Source organism: Aythya marila (genome assembly GCF_965140915.1).
Source record: "Aythya marila genome assembly, chromosome: 1".
In the NCBI taxonomy this organism is placed as follows: domain Eukaryota; kingdom Metazoa; phylum Chordata; class Aves; order Anseriformes; family Anatidae; genus Aythya; species Aythya marila.
In genome coordinates this window covers 147009205-147023207 of record NC_139042.1, presented here as the reverse complement: position 1 = coordinate 147023207, position 14003 = coordinate 147009205, and the positions used below count along the sequence as shown (strand labels likewise).

Here is a 14003-nt window from a genome sequence, read left to right as displayed (position 1 = left end):
TCGGAGGGCCCAACTGCAACTGCTCAGGTAACTGCAAATGTGGCACTTCTTACTCCCTGAGTGCTCGGCTTCACACGCACAGAAACTGCCTTCAGAGACTGCAAACGAGCTTTCAGTTTTGGGTTTCTCTGTTTTAAAGGCTGAGGAAATAAATAAACAAATAAATAAAACACAAGAAAAACACTGAAGGCCCACAGTATGGCATCAGAGAGGCATTGGCATGGAGTTACCAGAAGGGCTGGATGCTCTGACCCATGCAGCCCTCTGCCACTTGAGGCAGTGGAAGAGCTGGTGGCAAGGGCAGCTCCAGGAAGATGGGGGACAGACATTCTGCCAGGGGTTTTGTACGGACGTACAGGGAGCTTCGGGAATCCCAGTGCCATTCCAGGCTTTGGTTGGAAGTAGCTTTGGGGCACACTCCATTACCATGGGCACCCTGAGCTGGTGGGAAGCATCCCTGCCCATGGCAGGGGGGCTGGAAGTAGGTGACCTTTAAGGTCCCTTCCAAGCCAAACCGTTCCATGATTCCATGATTCTTCCATTAAGCATCACTCCATCTTCAAAAGATCTTCTCTGGTCTGCCCCCACTTCAGTCTTCTCACCTCGCCCTGCTAGGCCCCTGTTCCACACCATTTTCCTCACCTACTCAACACCAGTCTCTGCTCCCCGGCTGTCCCCTTGCTCACACAGCCCTGGTTTAACTCCCTGAGGTCGCTACCCAAGCCCCAGGTCCTGCTAATCTCCTGTTCACCCCACTTGCTATCAGTTGTCTCATCCAGGCCCTATCTGCTCCTCCCCATTCCCCCTTTCCCCATGACTAGTTCCCTTTACTCCTCTCTTCCCAGTCCTGTCTGCTTAAATACCTACCCAGCCCTTCTGTACCCACAGTTTGTTCAAACCTTCCCTCCATCTCGAGGACTTTCTGCAATGGATCCCAGCTGCAGCCCTGCCCCAGTTTCCCTCGCCCACTCCCAGTCCCAGGAGGCCTCTACCATTCAGTAGACCTTACAAGCTGCTTCCCTTATAGCCTCCAGATTTATTTTTACCCATCCCCAGGCCTCAGCTCACCTAAATAAAACTAAACCCCAGAAATGTATTTTGTACCTGTTTAGGAGGCCAACCTTTGCCTCTGTACTGCAGATACCATGTATGCATTCCCATACAACTCCCAGGCTGGGGCTTTATGACAGGACCAGTGCATCAGCCTGACCTGTAGAGTCCTATCACTAAACCATGCCTCTCAGTGCCATGAGTACAAGTTAAAATCTTCTTCCCACAGAGCCTTGGAAAAGTTAAGTTGGAGATGACACAGGAATGGCAAAGGATGCGCTCTTGATCCAAGCAGTGTCCCTCACCAACAGATAACATTTCTGTTCCACAGCATAAGATTAGTCATAGCAAAAGAAAAGCCCGGTGTACTTTTTAATGTAGGGGAAACAGCACATTTTTCTTCCCTAGCTTCACTCCCTGCAACAGCTGAAACATTTTGGCTGAAGGCTTTCAAAAGTAATTCAGCCAGAGGCAAAGACTCAGCAGGGAAAACTGCAGACTGAAACAAAAAAAATTGATCTGAAGACAGAAATTGAAAACAGAGTCTTACAATACAAATTGTGTTGTGTTAAAGGTGGGGCTAGTTGCACCCACTATTATTAAGCTCGTTCCACATTTCCCATTGTCTTATTTTGCCTTTGTTCCTCCCCCTAAACACAAAACAAACAGAAGAAAAGCTCAACAGCTCAAAGGGATTCGACATCCCTCCAGCTTCCTTCAGACAACCACACCCTCAGCTCCAAACACAGCATTTCCAGGGTTCGTGCTAGGATGCGACATGACCGTGTCAAGCAAAACAGCAACTCTCCTTCTAATTAATTGTTCACAAGCTCACATTTAATCAAGCCTTGCATGTATAGAAGGTAAATGCTGTTATTCCTCCTGGTGGCAAGTATGGTTTGTGTTACTGCTTGGAGACACCATGCATCTCCACTCTTACAGGTAGGTCTCCTTCACATAGGAAGGAAGGGAAAGATTCACTATTTCCCAATCTGGCTGCTAAAATGAGTTCTAATTACAATGTTTAGTGGAATTACACTAAACAGCACGCCTGTGCCAGTTCTTGACAATACCAGGTCATCTCTGCGTGTTTCAGGTCTTGCATGAACGCATGTGCGCACATGGTGGGACTGCTCAGCCCCTCAAGGTGGGATAATACTTACTTTTGCTTTACAACCTAATACATGAAAATTCAATTACTCTAAATCAAGGCTGAATAAGACAGGCTGAATAGTGGCGAATCTGGTGTTCCTGAAGCAAACACGAGCTTGCTGGTGACATCAGTGGAGCCAGCATTTCATACCTGTTTTCTTTGGCTTTGGAATTCCCCACATACAAGACAACTGCAGTCAATAGGGAATAAACCAACAGAAATAGGGACCAGATTTGCACCAGCAGACAGGTGCCAGCAGAATGGTCCATCAGCCACATGGAGAGGCAGGATTCCTAACACATGCAGTGGAACTGGCTTAAATCTCCAACAGAGATGAAACTTTATTGGCAAATAAGCATTTATACCAGTGTTGCCAATTGGTGTAGCTACTTTAAGTCCTTTGATAGGAATGCTACAAATGGTACAAAACCACCAGTCCTACTATGACAGTCAATCAGTTCTAGTGTTAAAAAGAATTGGAAAGAATTCAGAGTTATTACTACGCTTCTAAGAAACCCAAACATTTGACAGCATAGGAAACAACCTGCCACTAAAATACAGCGTTCAGACCACGAGCCACACTGGAATTAATTTTCAATGTGGTGAGATAACCTGTGCTGTTCTAGCACAAAGGAGACCCGAAGAGGTCCCAAAGAGGAGCAACTCTGCAAAGAGTTTCCTGGCAGGAAGACAAATCCTCTCACATCGAGAAAGGAAATGAGAGCATTACAATGAAGAGCCTAAACTTCCAAAATAAGTTATCACTGGGGAAGATAAACTGAGCCTCAGCAAATCCCTCCCGCGGTGGCCTTCACCCCGCAGGATGCTGACTCCGTCCCCCCAGAGGACTCAGCAGAGGGCTTCCTGAGGCGGCCCTCACCTCATCCTTGGGGCACCATCTGCAGCGCCCCGGTAGCTGCGTGCCTCGAGACCTTCCTGCAGCAGTGCTGAGGCAGCAAAGAGCTGCCTGCGGACTGCTTCTCGCTCCTCACTGTCCTACGTACCTCAGGCACTGCAGATACAGGCCCTGCTCAGTGCAGATCCCATTTCCTACACTGCAATGTCCCATGCGCAGGGCAGCACACGTCACCCCATCCCTCAGCCTTCCTCAGGGCCAGGCAGCACGCGACCCGCCAAAGACCGACCCATCACGAGGAGGAAACCTGCACAGCCCCGAAAAACCCCAGCGAACCACCCCAGCTCTGCAGAGAGGGCCTGCATTTATTTATTTTTCCAGGAGAGAAGCTGCCCGGGGTGTGCGTGTCTCTGTCAGGACAATAGGAAAAACGACGCTGTGGCGGAGCTGCCAGGAAACAGTCGGCCATCTGCCCGTGCGGAGAGCAGTTTTTCCTCTTCTTTTGTACTGAAAGGAATGTAGCCGAGAGCCGCCATCCCCATCCGCCCTGTGCTGGGGAGGAAATCTGAGCGCCTGGGCCCTGACAGGGAGAGGAAGCGGGGGGGAGGGCGCCGGCCCGGTCCGTGCGGTGGCGTGGGTCACTGTGCTGCCGGCCAACAGAGCAGGGAAAAGCCTAATACAAAACCCCAAACCCTGGGGAAAGCTGCTGTCCCTCCTCGGCCCTGTCACTCGCACGTGTGGCTCGCTACTCGCTCCCTCACTGGCTGCGGAGGCGATGCCGAGCGAAGGAGCCGCTGAAGGGCTTCGGCAGAGGGGTGCGCCGTGAGGGCAGCGGCACAGGGAGCGTGAGGGTTTCCCCTGTGCTGATGCTAGCACCACCGGGTGAGAAAGCAAAACACAGAGAAAATGAACTCGCTGTGTTGTTCAGATACTATGCTGCTCCCAGAGCAGAGCCCTCAGGAGCCAGGCTTTTAGCAAGTTGAGCACAGAATGGCATAGGGACGGACCTGAGCTCTTTGGCACCACAATGGCTCAGTGGCACAATCTGCTGCCACCTTAGTGCCAGAAAAAAGCATAAAAAACAAGCAAAGCAAAATTTTCAGAAGTTTTCATAATATTAAGACCCTTCTTCAAAGCCAGTTACTTGCACTTATATACCTGGAAAGCTCTGGCACTTACCAGGCACATTTACGCAGCCAGGTGCCAGATGCGGCTGGCAGAACTTGCCAACATGGGAGGTGCCTGAGATACCAGGTCCAGGTCCTGAAAAAGGCTCTCCCAGAAGAACCACTAGGTCAGACATGGTCTGAAGAGCTTCCTTGGGCTCTGGCAGTGACTCTCTGCATCTGAGCGTGTCCAAGGGAGATCTGGACTGCCACCCATGTGTCCCCGTCCCTTTCAAAAACAAGGCTCGGGTTCCCCCAGGCTCCATTTTCTGTCTGTTAGGACTTTCTGAACACGTTAATTCCCGTAAAACAAAACCATCGGTGTAGCACAAGGCATGACCTGAGGCCACTTCTTTGGATGCTTCTCTCTCAGGCTGAAGGAGCAAAAATGAAGGAGGCAAAATGATGCTGTTCCTACCATATTTGTACAATCTTTAGTCCCCAGTGATTCAGTAGTGCCTAATAAACTTCAGCAGTGCAGTGAGAGGTATTAGGGAGGCCATGTAACCACCAGTAAAACTGCCTTGGCAAATACTGATGAGCGGTGTAAATTTTCACTACTGTATTAGAAAAAGAAAATATTTTCTTCCCAAATTCATTCCATTCCAGTTTCAGATAGATCAGGGTTCCTTTCTTTTTTTTTTTTTTTTTTTTTTTTAAGCATGACTAAATTAAGTAAATCAATCAATCAACAACAGAAACTGAAAAATACTGAAAACATTTACTTGGGAAATCTTTCTCTCTCTCTTTTTTCTTTTTTTTTTTTTCCTCCTTTCCTGAAGCATTTACTTGGGTTTCTCATGGCAGGAAACCCAGAAACTGGAGATTTACCAGAGGCACATTTTGTTACTGCTCTCCTCGAAGGGATGTGCTAAAGGCAATACACACTCTAGAGGACTTTAATTTCCATTGTTTACTTTCTTCCACATACATCGCACTGTTTGATAAGGGAGCAGAAGCAGGGAATCCGTGTATAATTTCCTCCACCAAGCCCTTATCTCACGACCGAAGCAGAGCTATTCTTACAGAAGCTTCCAACCCAGAGAAAGTGCATCCAAGTTTTGTATTCCAGGGTAACCACAAGGGCATACTCCACCCAAGATGTTTGAACGTTGTCCTGGCCGGGGCCCCAATACTGTTTATTGTGCACAGGAAAAGCTCATTACTACAAAGCAGCCAGTACTGAATGCGTTGCACAAGGGTGCATTTTACAGGACCCAAAACAAAATCTCAAAGTGGGAGTCTTCCGGAGTCCAACCCTTTGCGGAAGCCCCTATCCCCTGCCCGATTCAATAAACAGCATTGTCTTTCATCTTCAGACTCCGAAACATCTGCTGCTCCAGTCCAACGTGAGGTGAAATCCTAGCCCTGCTGAAGGTATCGCTGCGAACCCAGCGTGGCGCGGCTTCCACTTCACCCAACCCTGCTCGCCAGAGCCACCTTATCTGTACGAAGGTAGAATATGGACTGTGTTGCTTAAATTTTCTGTGGCTTAACGCAGCTGATCTCTTGATAGCAACCAGATTTTCCTTATTGACAATAGCAGGGCTACAGGCATTACTGGCAAACTAAACCTAAACTGCTTCTTTTAGGGGAAATTCCCCAAACGTCTTCTTCAACTAGAAGATGTGCGAGAAGAACTTACGTAATGCTATACTTGATTTACTTCTTGGCTGGTAAGAAAAATGTTCAGCATTCGAGTAGGGAATCTTCTTCCCATCCCTTCCACATGTAATAATTCAAACATTCACACTGGATAGCATTTACTTAACAAAAACCTGCCATCTGCTTCTCCTAGTGGGTTCACTCCATTTGTATTAAAAAGAAAAGTATGACAGAAGAGAAATTTCAGCACTGAAAATAGACTAGCAAGGAGCTAATTTTGTTTATATGCCTTCCCAAGCAAAATGTATATGAGAGATGCGTGGTACTTGTAAATACAATTATCGCATAAAACTAAGAATTCACAGAAACGTGACTTTTGATGACAGGTAAAAATGATGACGGATAAGAAATCAGTGCTACCTCTGGTCATAAGTTTGTCAAGAATGACTTTTCAAAATAAGGTACACTGAAATACAAGTAAGCCGTTTATATGGCAAATATGGTCCTGGATATCCCACATAATATTCCATGCAGGAGTTAAAATGAACCAATGGGCACATCTGTCTCAACTAAATCTTGATGCCCATGTGTGAACTAATCCTTTAGGCTCTTTAATACTCCTGAGAGGTAAGTCATGCTCCAGAAGTACTCCTTCTCCCAAGGTGGGCACCTCACAAAGTCAGAACTACGCTGTAAAACTGCCCATTCCTCTCACCTGAGCAGAAAGGGTCCGGACACTAACTCATCTGGGCAAGACGGATCCCACTCATCACGTATCTGAAATACAGCTCTGCAGCCTCAGCAACTCCTTGAGCATAAATCACAGATAGGTTTGAGCGTTGCTGGATGAACAAATTATTTATGGTTTCTGATCAGCTGAAACCCTTTTTGCCAAGTTCAATATAATTACACACAGTATGCCCAGACAAAGAAAGATTCAAGAATTTTTTTGATGTAACCTGGAGAAATCATACAAAAGTTAGGCTCTTTATTTTGAAATGACATTTCCTAGCAAAATTTAGCTAAATTTTGAAGGGCTTAAGCCTTCCCTTCAAAAGCAGCTGAAACATTTTGTTTAGGCTTCCCTTCCTTCCCTCTGATTATTATTAATTTTTTTTTGGAAGGGAAAAAGGAGGGAAGGGAAGAGATGGGGCTACCCTGCCACACATGTCCAAATTTAGGTATTTTTTAAATTCAACCACAAAACTGAAAAAAACACACCACAAAAGGGCACGAAAGCCCCTGAACCTCACAGCCAGATCACTGCTCAGCTGAGTTAATGGAGCACTGCCTGTTGACACCAGCGGAAGAGCTGGCCTCGTTCGCCTGGTGACCTCATCCAGATCCATCTTGCTGTGCTTCATCAGCGGATCGCCAAGTTTTGCTGACACACTGAGGCAACTGCTAAAGAAAAGTTGCATTATACAATCTCCTGCTTAATTCTGCCGTCAAGTATTTCATGGTAAATCATACCAAAATCTCCTCGATTGCAAAATACGGTTCCCAAGTTACAAGAGAGTAAGTTTTATTTGCAACAGAAACAGCAAGGCAGCCGAACTACTTAACTCCTCTGGGAAAACAGAACGGGTCGGTGATGATCTGTTTCCAGGCTTTTCTGAAAATTTCTTTTAACTTAAAAATAGTAAGAAAAAAAAGTCAATGTAGTCCAAGATCAGGTTTGATTTAAAAAAATAAAAACTTCACAGATTTTTAGGAGCCTAAAGTTTTTTTTTCCTTTAAATGCGCGGAAGGCTGCCTTGAGCGCAAATTAGCAGAAGGGCTGGGATTATCAACATATGTGAATAGTTTGGTCTGAAGACCAGAAAAGCTGGAATTTGTATTCCTGCAGTGAATGTCAGTTGGAGCTGAAGTGCTTCACCACTCCTGTAGGGCGAGTCCTGTTTCTGATAATGCTTCCAGATTCCTTGGATGAGGAAAATAATTTTGCCCCGTGCAAGCAAATATGAAGCAAGTGGGACATTAAATAATACATTACATGGCTATTTGTGGCTATTAGAGACAATCCTGTTTTTCCCTGAAACACACCCAAAAGTGTCTTTCTCTGACTAATGGGGAAATTTAGGAATTTAACAGGTGAAACCTTAATTTCCCACTAAATTTGTGTACACTAAGTCATCCTACAAGGGAAGTCTCCTACTGTGTGAACAAAAGGATACCAACGGGGCAAACCTGAGCACAGACTATGAGGCCGTATCCTTCACCAACACAGGGGCAGGACTGTTTCACGCGAGAGGTGACACCATGGCAAAATTTCAGCTTGGAGTCACTCCGAGTAACCTTGGGGGAAAGAGAAATCTGATGCAAAAAACAGTCGGCGTGTGTTGATTTCCCGGGAGGAAAGCTTTCCCCGAGTTTGACATAGCTGAAAAATGGCAGCCAGCGCGATCAGGGTTTCTTACATCATCTGGAAAAAGCTCAGCGCCTCACACATCTCTTTTCGGTGCGCCTGCAGAATTGGGCCACAAATTGCTGCGCACACGGCCTAACAAGTCAAGGCAGGGAAAAGCAGATTCCCAGTCATGGCCTGATCCCAAGCTCACTGCAATCATGGAAAAGATCCCATTGACTTCATAGGCTGTGGGCGATGCCTCAGGTCCGGTTCTGACCAGATGCTGATTTCTGAAATGCTGCATGTGCTGGAGAAGGCACCCTACTCGATTTTAGTACGAGGTATTTATTTCCCATGGCCACATACCGCCATGAGCTCGGGATAATCCAAGACTCAACTCTCACCTAGAAGGAAACACAAAGCCTATATTCACAGCATGCTTTGCAGCTGAAACACGTATTTTTGTTTTTATCTTCTGGGGCTTAACGTTCGCAAAGAAAAAGCTCCAACAGTCGGAAAAGTCTTCGGGAATTCCCTTCTGTTTAATTCAGTCAGGTGTTGCTTGGCTGACACTGGCAAGTGAACTGCTATTTACGAGGTGCCCTTACAGTGCCCTGTGAAATTCGCCCTTCCCCTCCATGAAAATTGGCACTATCCATCATGAGAACATAATCCCCCGGGACAGGAGGACCGAGCCGCTTCCCTGCTCTGCTCTGCACGCAGATGTGTGCATGTTCCCCCGCTCTCTAAGTCACGGCTGCCTCTTGGCAAGGAACCTCAGCAGCTGCACATCTGCAGCGGGGAAAAGCTTTCAGCAGAAAATACGGAGGGGGGATCTTATCCTCCCCCCTCGCCTGCAAAGCAAGCTCAGCATTTGTTCCTCTCCAGATGACACCCTGATGGGTTGATTTAATCGCTCGCAGATGCGTGCCTGTCCACAGCGCCAGCAGAATACCAGGGCTGTGACTGCAGCTCACCTGAGTAACGCGGCTTGGCAGCCAGAGCTGGGGAAGAAGTCTCACGGGGCACGAAGAGGAAAGCACTGCTCGAGGACACCGCTCACGTAAAACGATTCCACAGAACTCACCTGAGCGTGCGAGACCGCTCGTGACTAGGAAAACACCTCAGCAGGTGTTTAATTTTAAGCATCTGCTCAAAGCCCACTGTCAGCAATTAGGTTTAAGCTTGTGGCACACCAAGTCCAGCCCAAATTTCCCTGGGGTGGAAATGATGCGCTGCACCGGGAGCACAGCGCTCTGCTGGGCGGATTGAAGCGTGCGCCGAGACCTGTACGCCTGCCGAAACGCTTTGCCAAGCTGGGGGCACTGCACAGGATGCTTAAACGTGGACGGATCACAGCAACACTTCACCACATTTATTCCCCAAGGGAAATTTAATTAAAACACGCAGTATCTAGCCACTTACGGCGATTCCAGCTACAAACAGCAGTACTCGAACTGAGCTGATTAGTTACCGCGATGCCTAACGAGGACCTGGGCATGGGAAAACACGGCTGCCAGCGTCCACGTGCAGAGCCTCGCTCACCACCAGAGATACACCTCCCACACCAGACCTGCCGCCTCCTGCAAGGCACAAGACCTCACAGCAAACCTCCACCAGCACCAGCGATATGGGTTTGCAGAGCCCAGACCTGCCCCAGTTAAAAGACACAGATAAAGACACGGCGATGCCCCTCCAGCTGCTCACGCGGCATCCCCAGCCTTATCACAGCCCAGCAGCAACGCACAGACCCCGCTTTAGGAACGGCAGAGCCCAACTTACTGCTCTAGCGTCCTTCCTGCTGCCTCTCACCCTGCTCTGCCATCACGCAGCCCCCCACAGCACTCGGCCAGTCCTGGAGCACGCAAAGCCGGCCGCATGGAGAGCCCGTGGGGAGGCGCGGGCCCATCTGCTGGAGGCTTTTCTCCGCGCGGGTCGGTGGTTTTATTCCTGCTCCCTCTGCTTCGGGGCCCCTCTGCCTCTCGCCCCTCCCCGCTGCCTCTCTGCTCGTGAGGACAGAGTTTCCATCCTGGCTCCCAGCCAGCACATGCAGGGGCAAAGGCAGCGCTCGGGAAAAGCCATCTTCTGCTCCTTTTCTCCGCACAAACACCACGGTTCCCAGCCCGGGAGGACTGACGAGAGCTTCTCCTGCAGCACAGAGGGCCAGGGGCCTGGCTGGGCTCAGCACTGGCACATATGAGTGTAAAGAGCCCCCAGGAAAAGCTGGCAGCACCCAGCGGCGGGGCAGAGACCTCATGCTACGGGTAAAAGGCCTCAGCGATGCACTAGCTCTTAACAGGTTTAATTAGGGAAAACCTTCAATCATCGCTGGTACTATGGGATCTCAAGTATTTACTTATTTAACACAGTGATGGCGCCTTTCAGTGCCATCCCATCAACACAGACCTTGAACTGGCCCAAATTCAAGATCACCCACGGCCCCTGCTGAAGTCAACTCTTCAAAAGCACGTCCTGAAGCCAGGAGCCCGGACTTTGGTTGTGTGGTTTGCTAGGCTGACCGTAGACTCCGGGAACGAAAACAGTCCCATTTGCTCTTCACTAAAGCCTGGGCTGAAACCACGGAGAAATTACATTCACACACTTTAACCTTTGCTTTTATTTGCAGTAGTTTGTAAAGCTGTTTGAAGGTGAAAAACAGAAAAAAAACATAAACAAGATAAGCATGCTATTGTCTTTTCCATTGTACCTCACAGATCCAACCACGGAAGCACTGCCCCTTCGCCAGCCTCACGTGGGTAAAGCAATGCCCACAGATTGGTACCCTCAGATGCAACGTTATTTCAGCCATATCGAGGTAAGACCAGACTCACTCATCTACTTTTAGAGCTCAAGTGCAACAAGGAATTTCCTCCTAGCTACGTCCCACTCCCTTCTTCCCTGTGGAGTCTTCTCAGCCCTTAAGGAACTGCTATGCAAGTTAATTAAAAGTCTTATTTCAGCATTTCCTTCACAGTAGAGGCCTCTTCCAGCCAGCTCTTGGGACCCTGCCAACAGACCTATCAGCCACTAGTACTTAAATCCTTCCGCTAAAAAATGCTTCCCTGAAGAGCTTATACCCCAGCTCTGGACGCCTAAGAGGGCCAAGCATCAAACCAAACAGCTCCAACAAGAGCTTAAGAGCAGCTCTTCTCCGTTCTCACAGCCTTAAGTGCGCTAAAGGGCCTTCGCTCCCGTTGGTCTGGCCCCCACTTAGAAAGGGGCAGGAAATAACGTCAGGTGCTACAAAGGGAAGAGAGCATGAACTGCGTTGGACGATGCATTCACAGCGGTCCAGAAGAACACGACCCTCACCTGGCACTTCTGAAACGCCCAGCATCAACTCCTGTTGAATAGCCTGGCTCTGTTGCGTGAAAATCTGATTTGTTAAACTTGGGGTGAGGATTGCATTTGCCTCTGCGTTCCCAGAGCACCCAGCACAACTGATGTTTAATTACAGCCTGTATAAATTGGTTATTATGGCTGAAATTCAGTGATAAAGCTTCTACTGAATTTAGAGCACCTCTAAAAACCAGTCTTGCAGTTGACAAGGTCTTCTTTATCACCTCCTTGCCAAAATGAGAACTTCTAACACGTCAATATGCCAGACACGGGAGAAAGACAACCACACCAGAAGCACTTGACAAAGGATCTAAATGCCCTTCCTGTTTTTGGAGGACAGCAAGCATCGCGTGGTTCCCTCTATAGACAAAATGTCCTAAAAGATTTCCCAAGGCAGCGAGCTAGAGACACCACCGAAAGCAGCACTTTGGGACACGCAACTTGCGCTCATCTACAAGGGGGATCGTGCACAGGGGACGTGCCAAAGGGCTACCCAAGCTCCAGCACACAACCTTCTAACCCAGAGGCAAGGAACGGTCCCAGCTGAGCTATAAATCTTTAGCCTGCTTTTCACATCCCGAATGTTTTCACCCTTTGTTTTCAGTGCATTCTCTTCAGTTCTTCAACGAGGCACTGTATTATCCTGGGAAATCTTGTGGCTTTCCTCTCATTTCCATCCGTACCGCCTTCAGCTCTGTCCAAGTCTATCCCAAGGTGGTAAATATCCGGTCCCACAGGCTGAAGCACTGTTTGGATGACTTACAAACAACAACAACCCCAACCCGCAAACACCACCGCGATGACAAGAAGCCGGGACACGGCGTGAGGGCGCGGGAGCGCGTTCCTCCTCTCCAGCAGGACGCGTAATGACTCACTTTCTGGGGGTTCAGAAACGGGGCCAGCACGCTTTGTAGGACCTCACTACCACACATCAAGAAGTAACCCTTCAATAATTAGCAGCCAGCGCAGAAAGCAGCTTTTTAACCTTTTTAATCCACCAGCAGCTCATCTCGCAGCAACACCCGCACAACCCTAGCTAAAGCTCCGAGGCAATCCCCCTGCTCCCCTCCACCACCCCAGCTGAGCTCCCAACAAGCGGCACTTCTCCCTGACCACACAACTTGCTGTCCCGTCCAGGAAACAAACCGTACCCCACTAAAACACCAGCACAGGATTGAGCACTGGCAGCCCCGAGGCCTCGCTCCCTTCTTCTCCAGCACCAAGCACCAGGCTCCCCGCAGCCTGCTGAGCCCCCTGAAAGCATCCCCAGCACACTCCGCACGGCTCAGCCCCCAGTTCACACGCACAGCACCCAGAGGATGCAGGGGACGGGGACTTTCCCAAGTTACGGGGCGCTCAGCCCTCGCTCCCCCCCCCGTGCTCCCCCGCAGCCCCCCGCAGCCCGGCCGCCCCCGGCCCCTCACCTTCCTCGTTGGCGGCGGGGGGCCGCGCCCCGGCATGGCGGCGGCGCCCAGCGCCCTGCTGGCGGCCTGCGGAGGGGCTGGGGGCTCCCCGCCATGCAGCGACAGCCGCTGCCGCTGCCCCCCCACGGCCCCAGCCCCAGCCCCAGCCCCGGTCTCGGCCCCGGCCCCGGTCCCGGCCCCGCGGCCGCCCGCCCTCCGCCGGCAGCGCCGCCCCAGCCCGCCCCCGGCCCGCCCCGCCGCCCTGTTAATGAGATATATTTCGTTAATATCTCATTAAGGGACTCGCTGATGATCGTGACGCTCCGGCTAGGTGCGTCAGGCTGTCATTAGAGTCATAGGATCACAGAATGGTTGAGGCTGGAAAAGACCTCCAAGGTCATCTGGGCCAGCCATCCCCCCACCACCACCATCGCCCGCTAAACCGTGTCCCAAAGTGCCACATCCAACCTGCTCCTAAACACCGCCACCACCTCCCTGCGCAACCCGTTTCAATGAGTAGAAAGTCTCAGCTTTTAGTTCAAAATAAAAAAGGGCATTACCAGTGTTACTCGTCCTGAAAAAAAAAAAAAGAAAAAAAAAAAAAAAAAAAGCTTTAAAATGTCCTTATGCAGAAGGCAATAAAAGCAGCCCAACCATTACTAGCATTTTTAAATCTCTGGTTACTTTAATGTAAAATCTCAAGGTTTTTAAAAGCAAGCTCAAATTTTTTTCCATATGTGAAGGTGGAAATGTTGAAAAGGGGAAAAGAATGACGGGACAAATAGTTTATAAGATACTTCATAAAGCCATATATGAAATCACGTGAAAGACTTGAACTGTACCCAGGTACTCAGTGCAAGCCGGCACAGACTTAGTCCCATGCATGTGCCCCTTGCTCCAGAAACGCCAGGTACCACTCGCAGCAGCAGAAGCACCCCTGTGTGTGTGAGCTGTGTAATGCAACCCATCACCCATCACCTGATCCACAGCTGCCCGAGACTCGGACATCCACAGCAACACGCTGGTCCGAAGGCTGCTTTTGCCTTGGGTGAAAGATTTTCATCTCCTGACCATCAAAACC

At 49.4% G+C, this 14003-nt stretch overlaps 1 protein-coding gene across 2 annotated transcripts in view; it reads right to left on the bottom strand.

Moving 5' to 3' along the window:
- Window positions 1-13073, bottom strand: part of DENND2A (DENN domain containing 2A) — a 51944-nt gene extending 38871 nt beyond the window's left edge. Inside the window, exon 1 of one of the 2 annotated variants that reach the window (XM_082754893.1) lies at window positions 12944-13073. The gene's annotated coding sequence lies outside the window, so the exon portion shown is untranslated. Of the gene's footprint in view, window positions 1-9962; window positions 10020-12943 lie in introns of those variants that run through there. The other variant, XM_082754894.1, reaches the window with a different exon arrangement.
- Window positions 13074-14003: the final 930 nt, after the last annotated feature.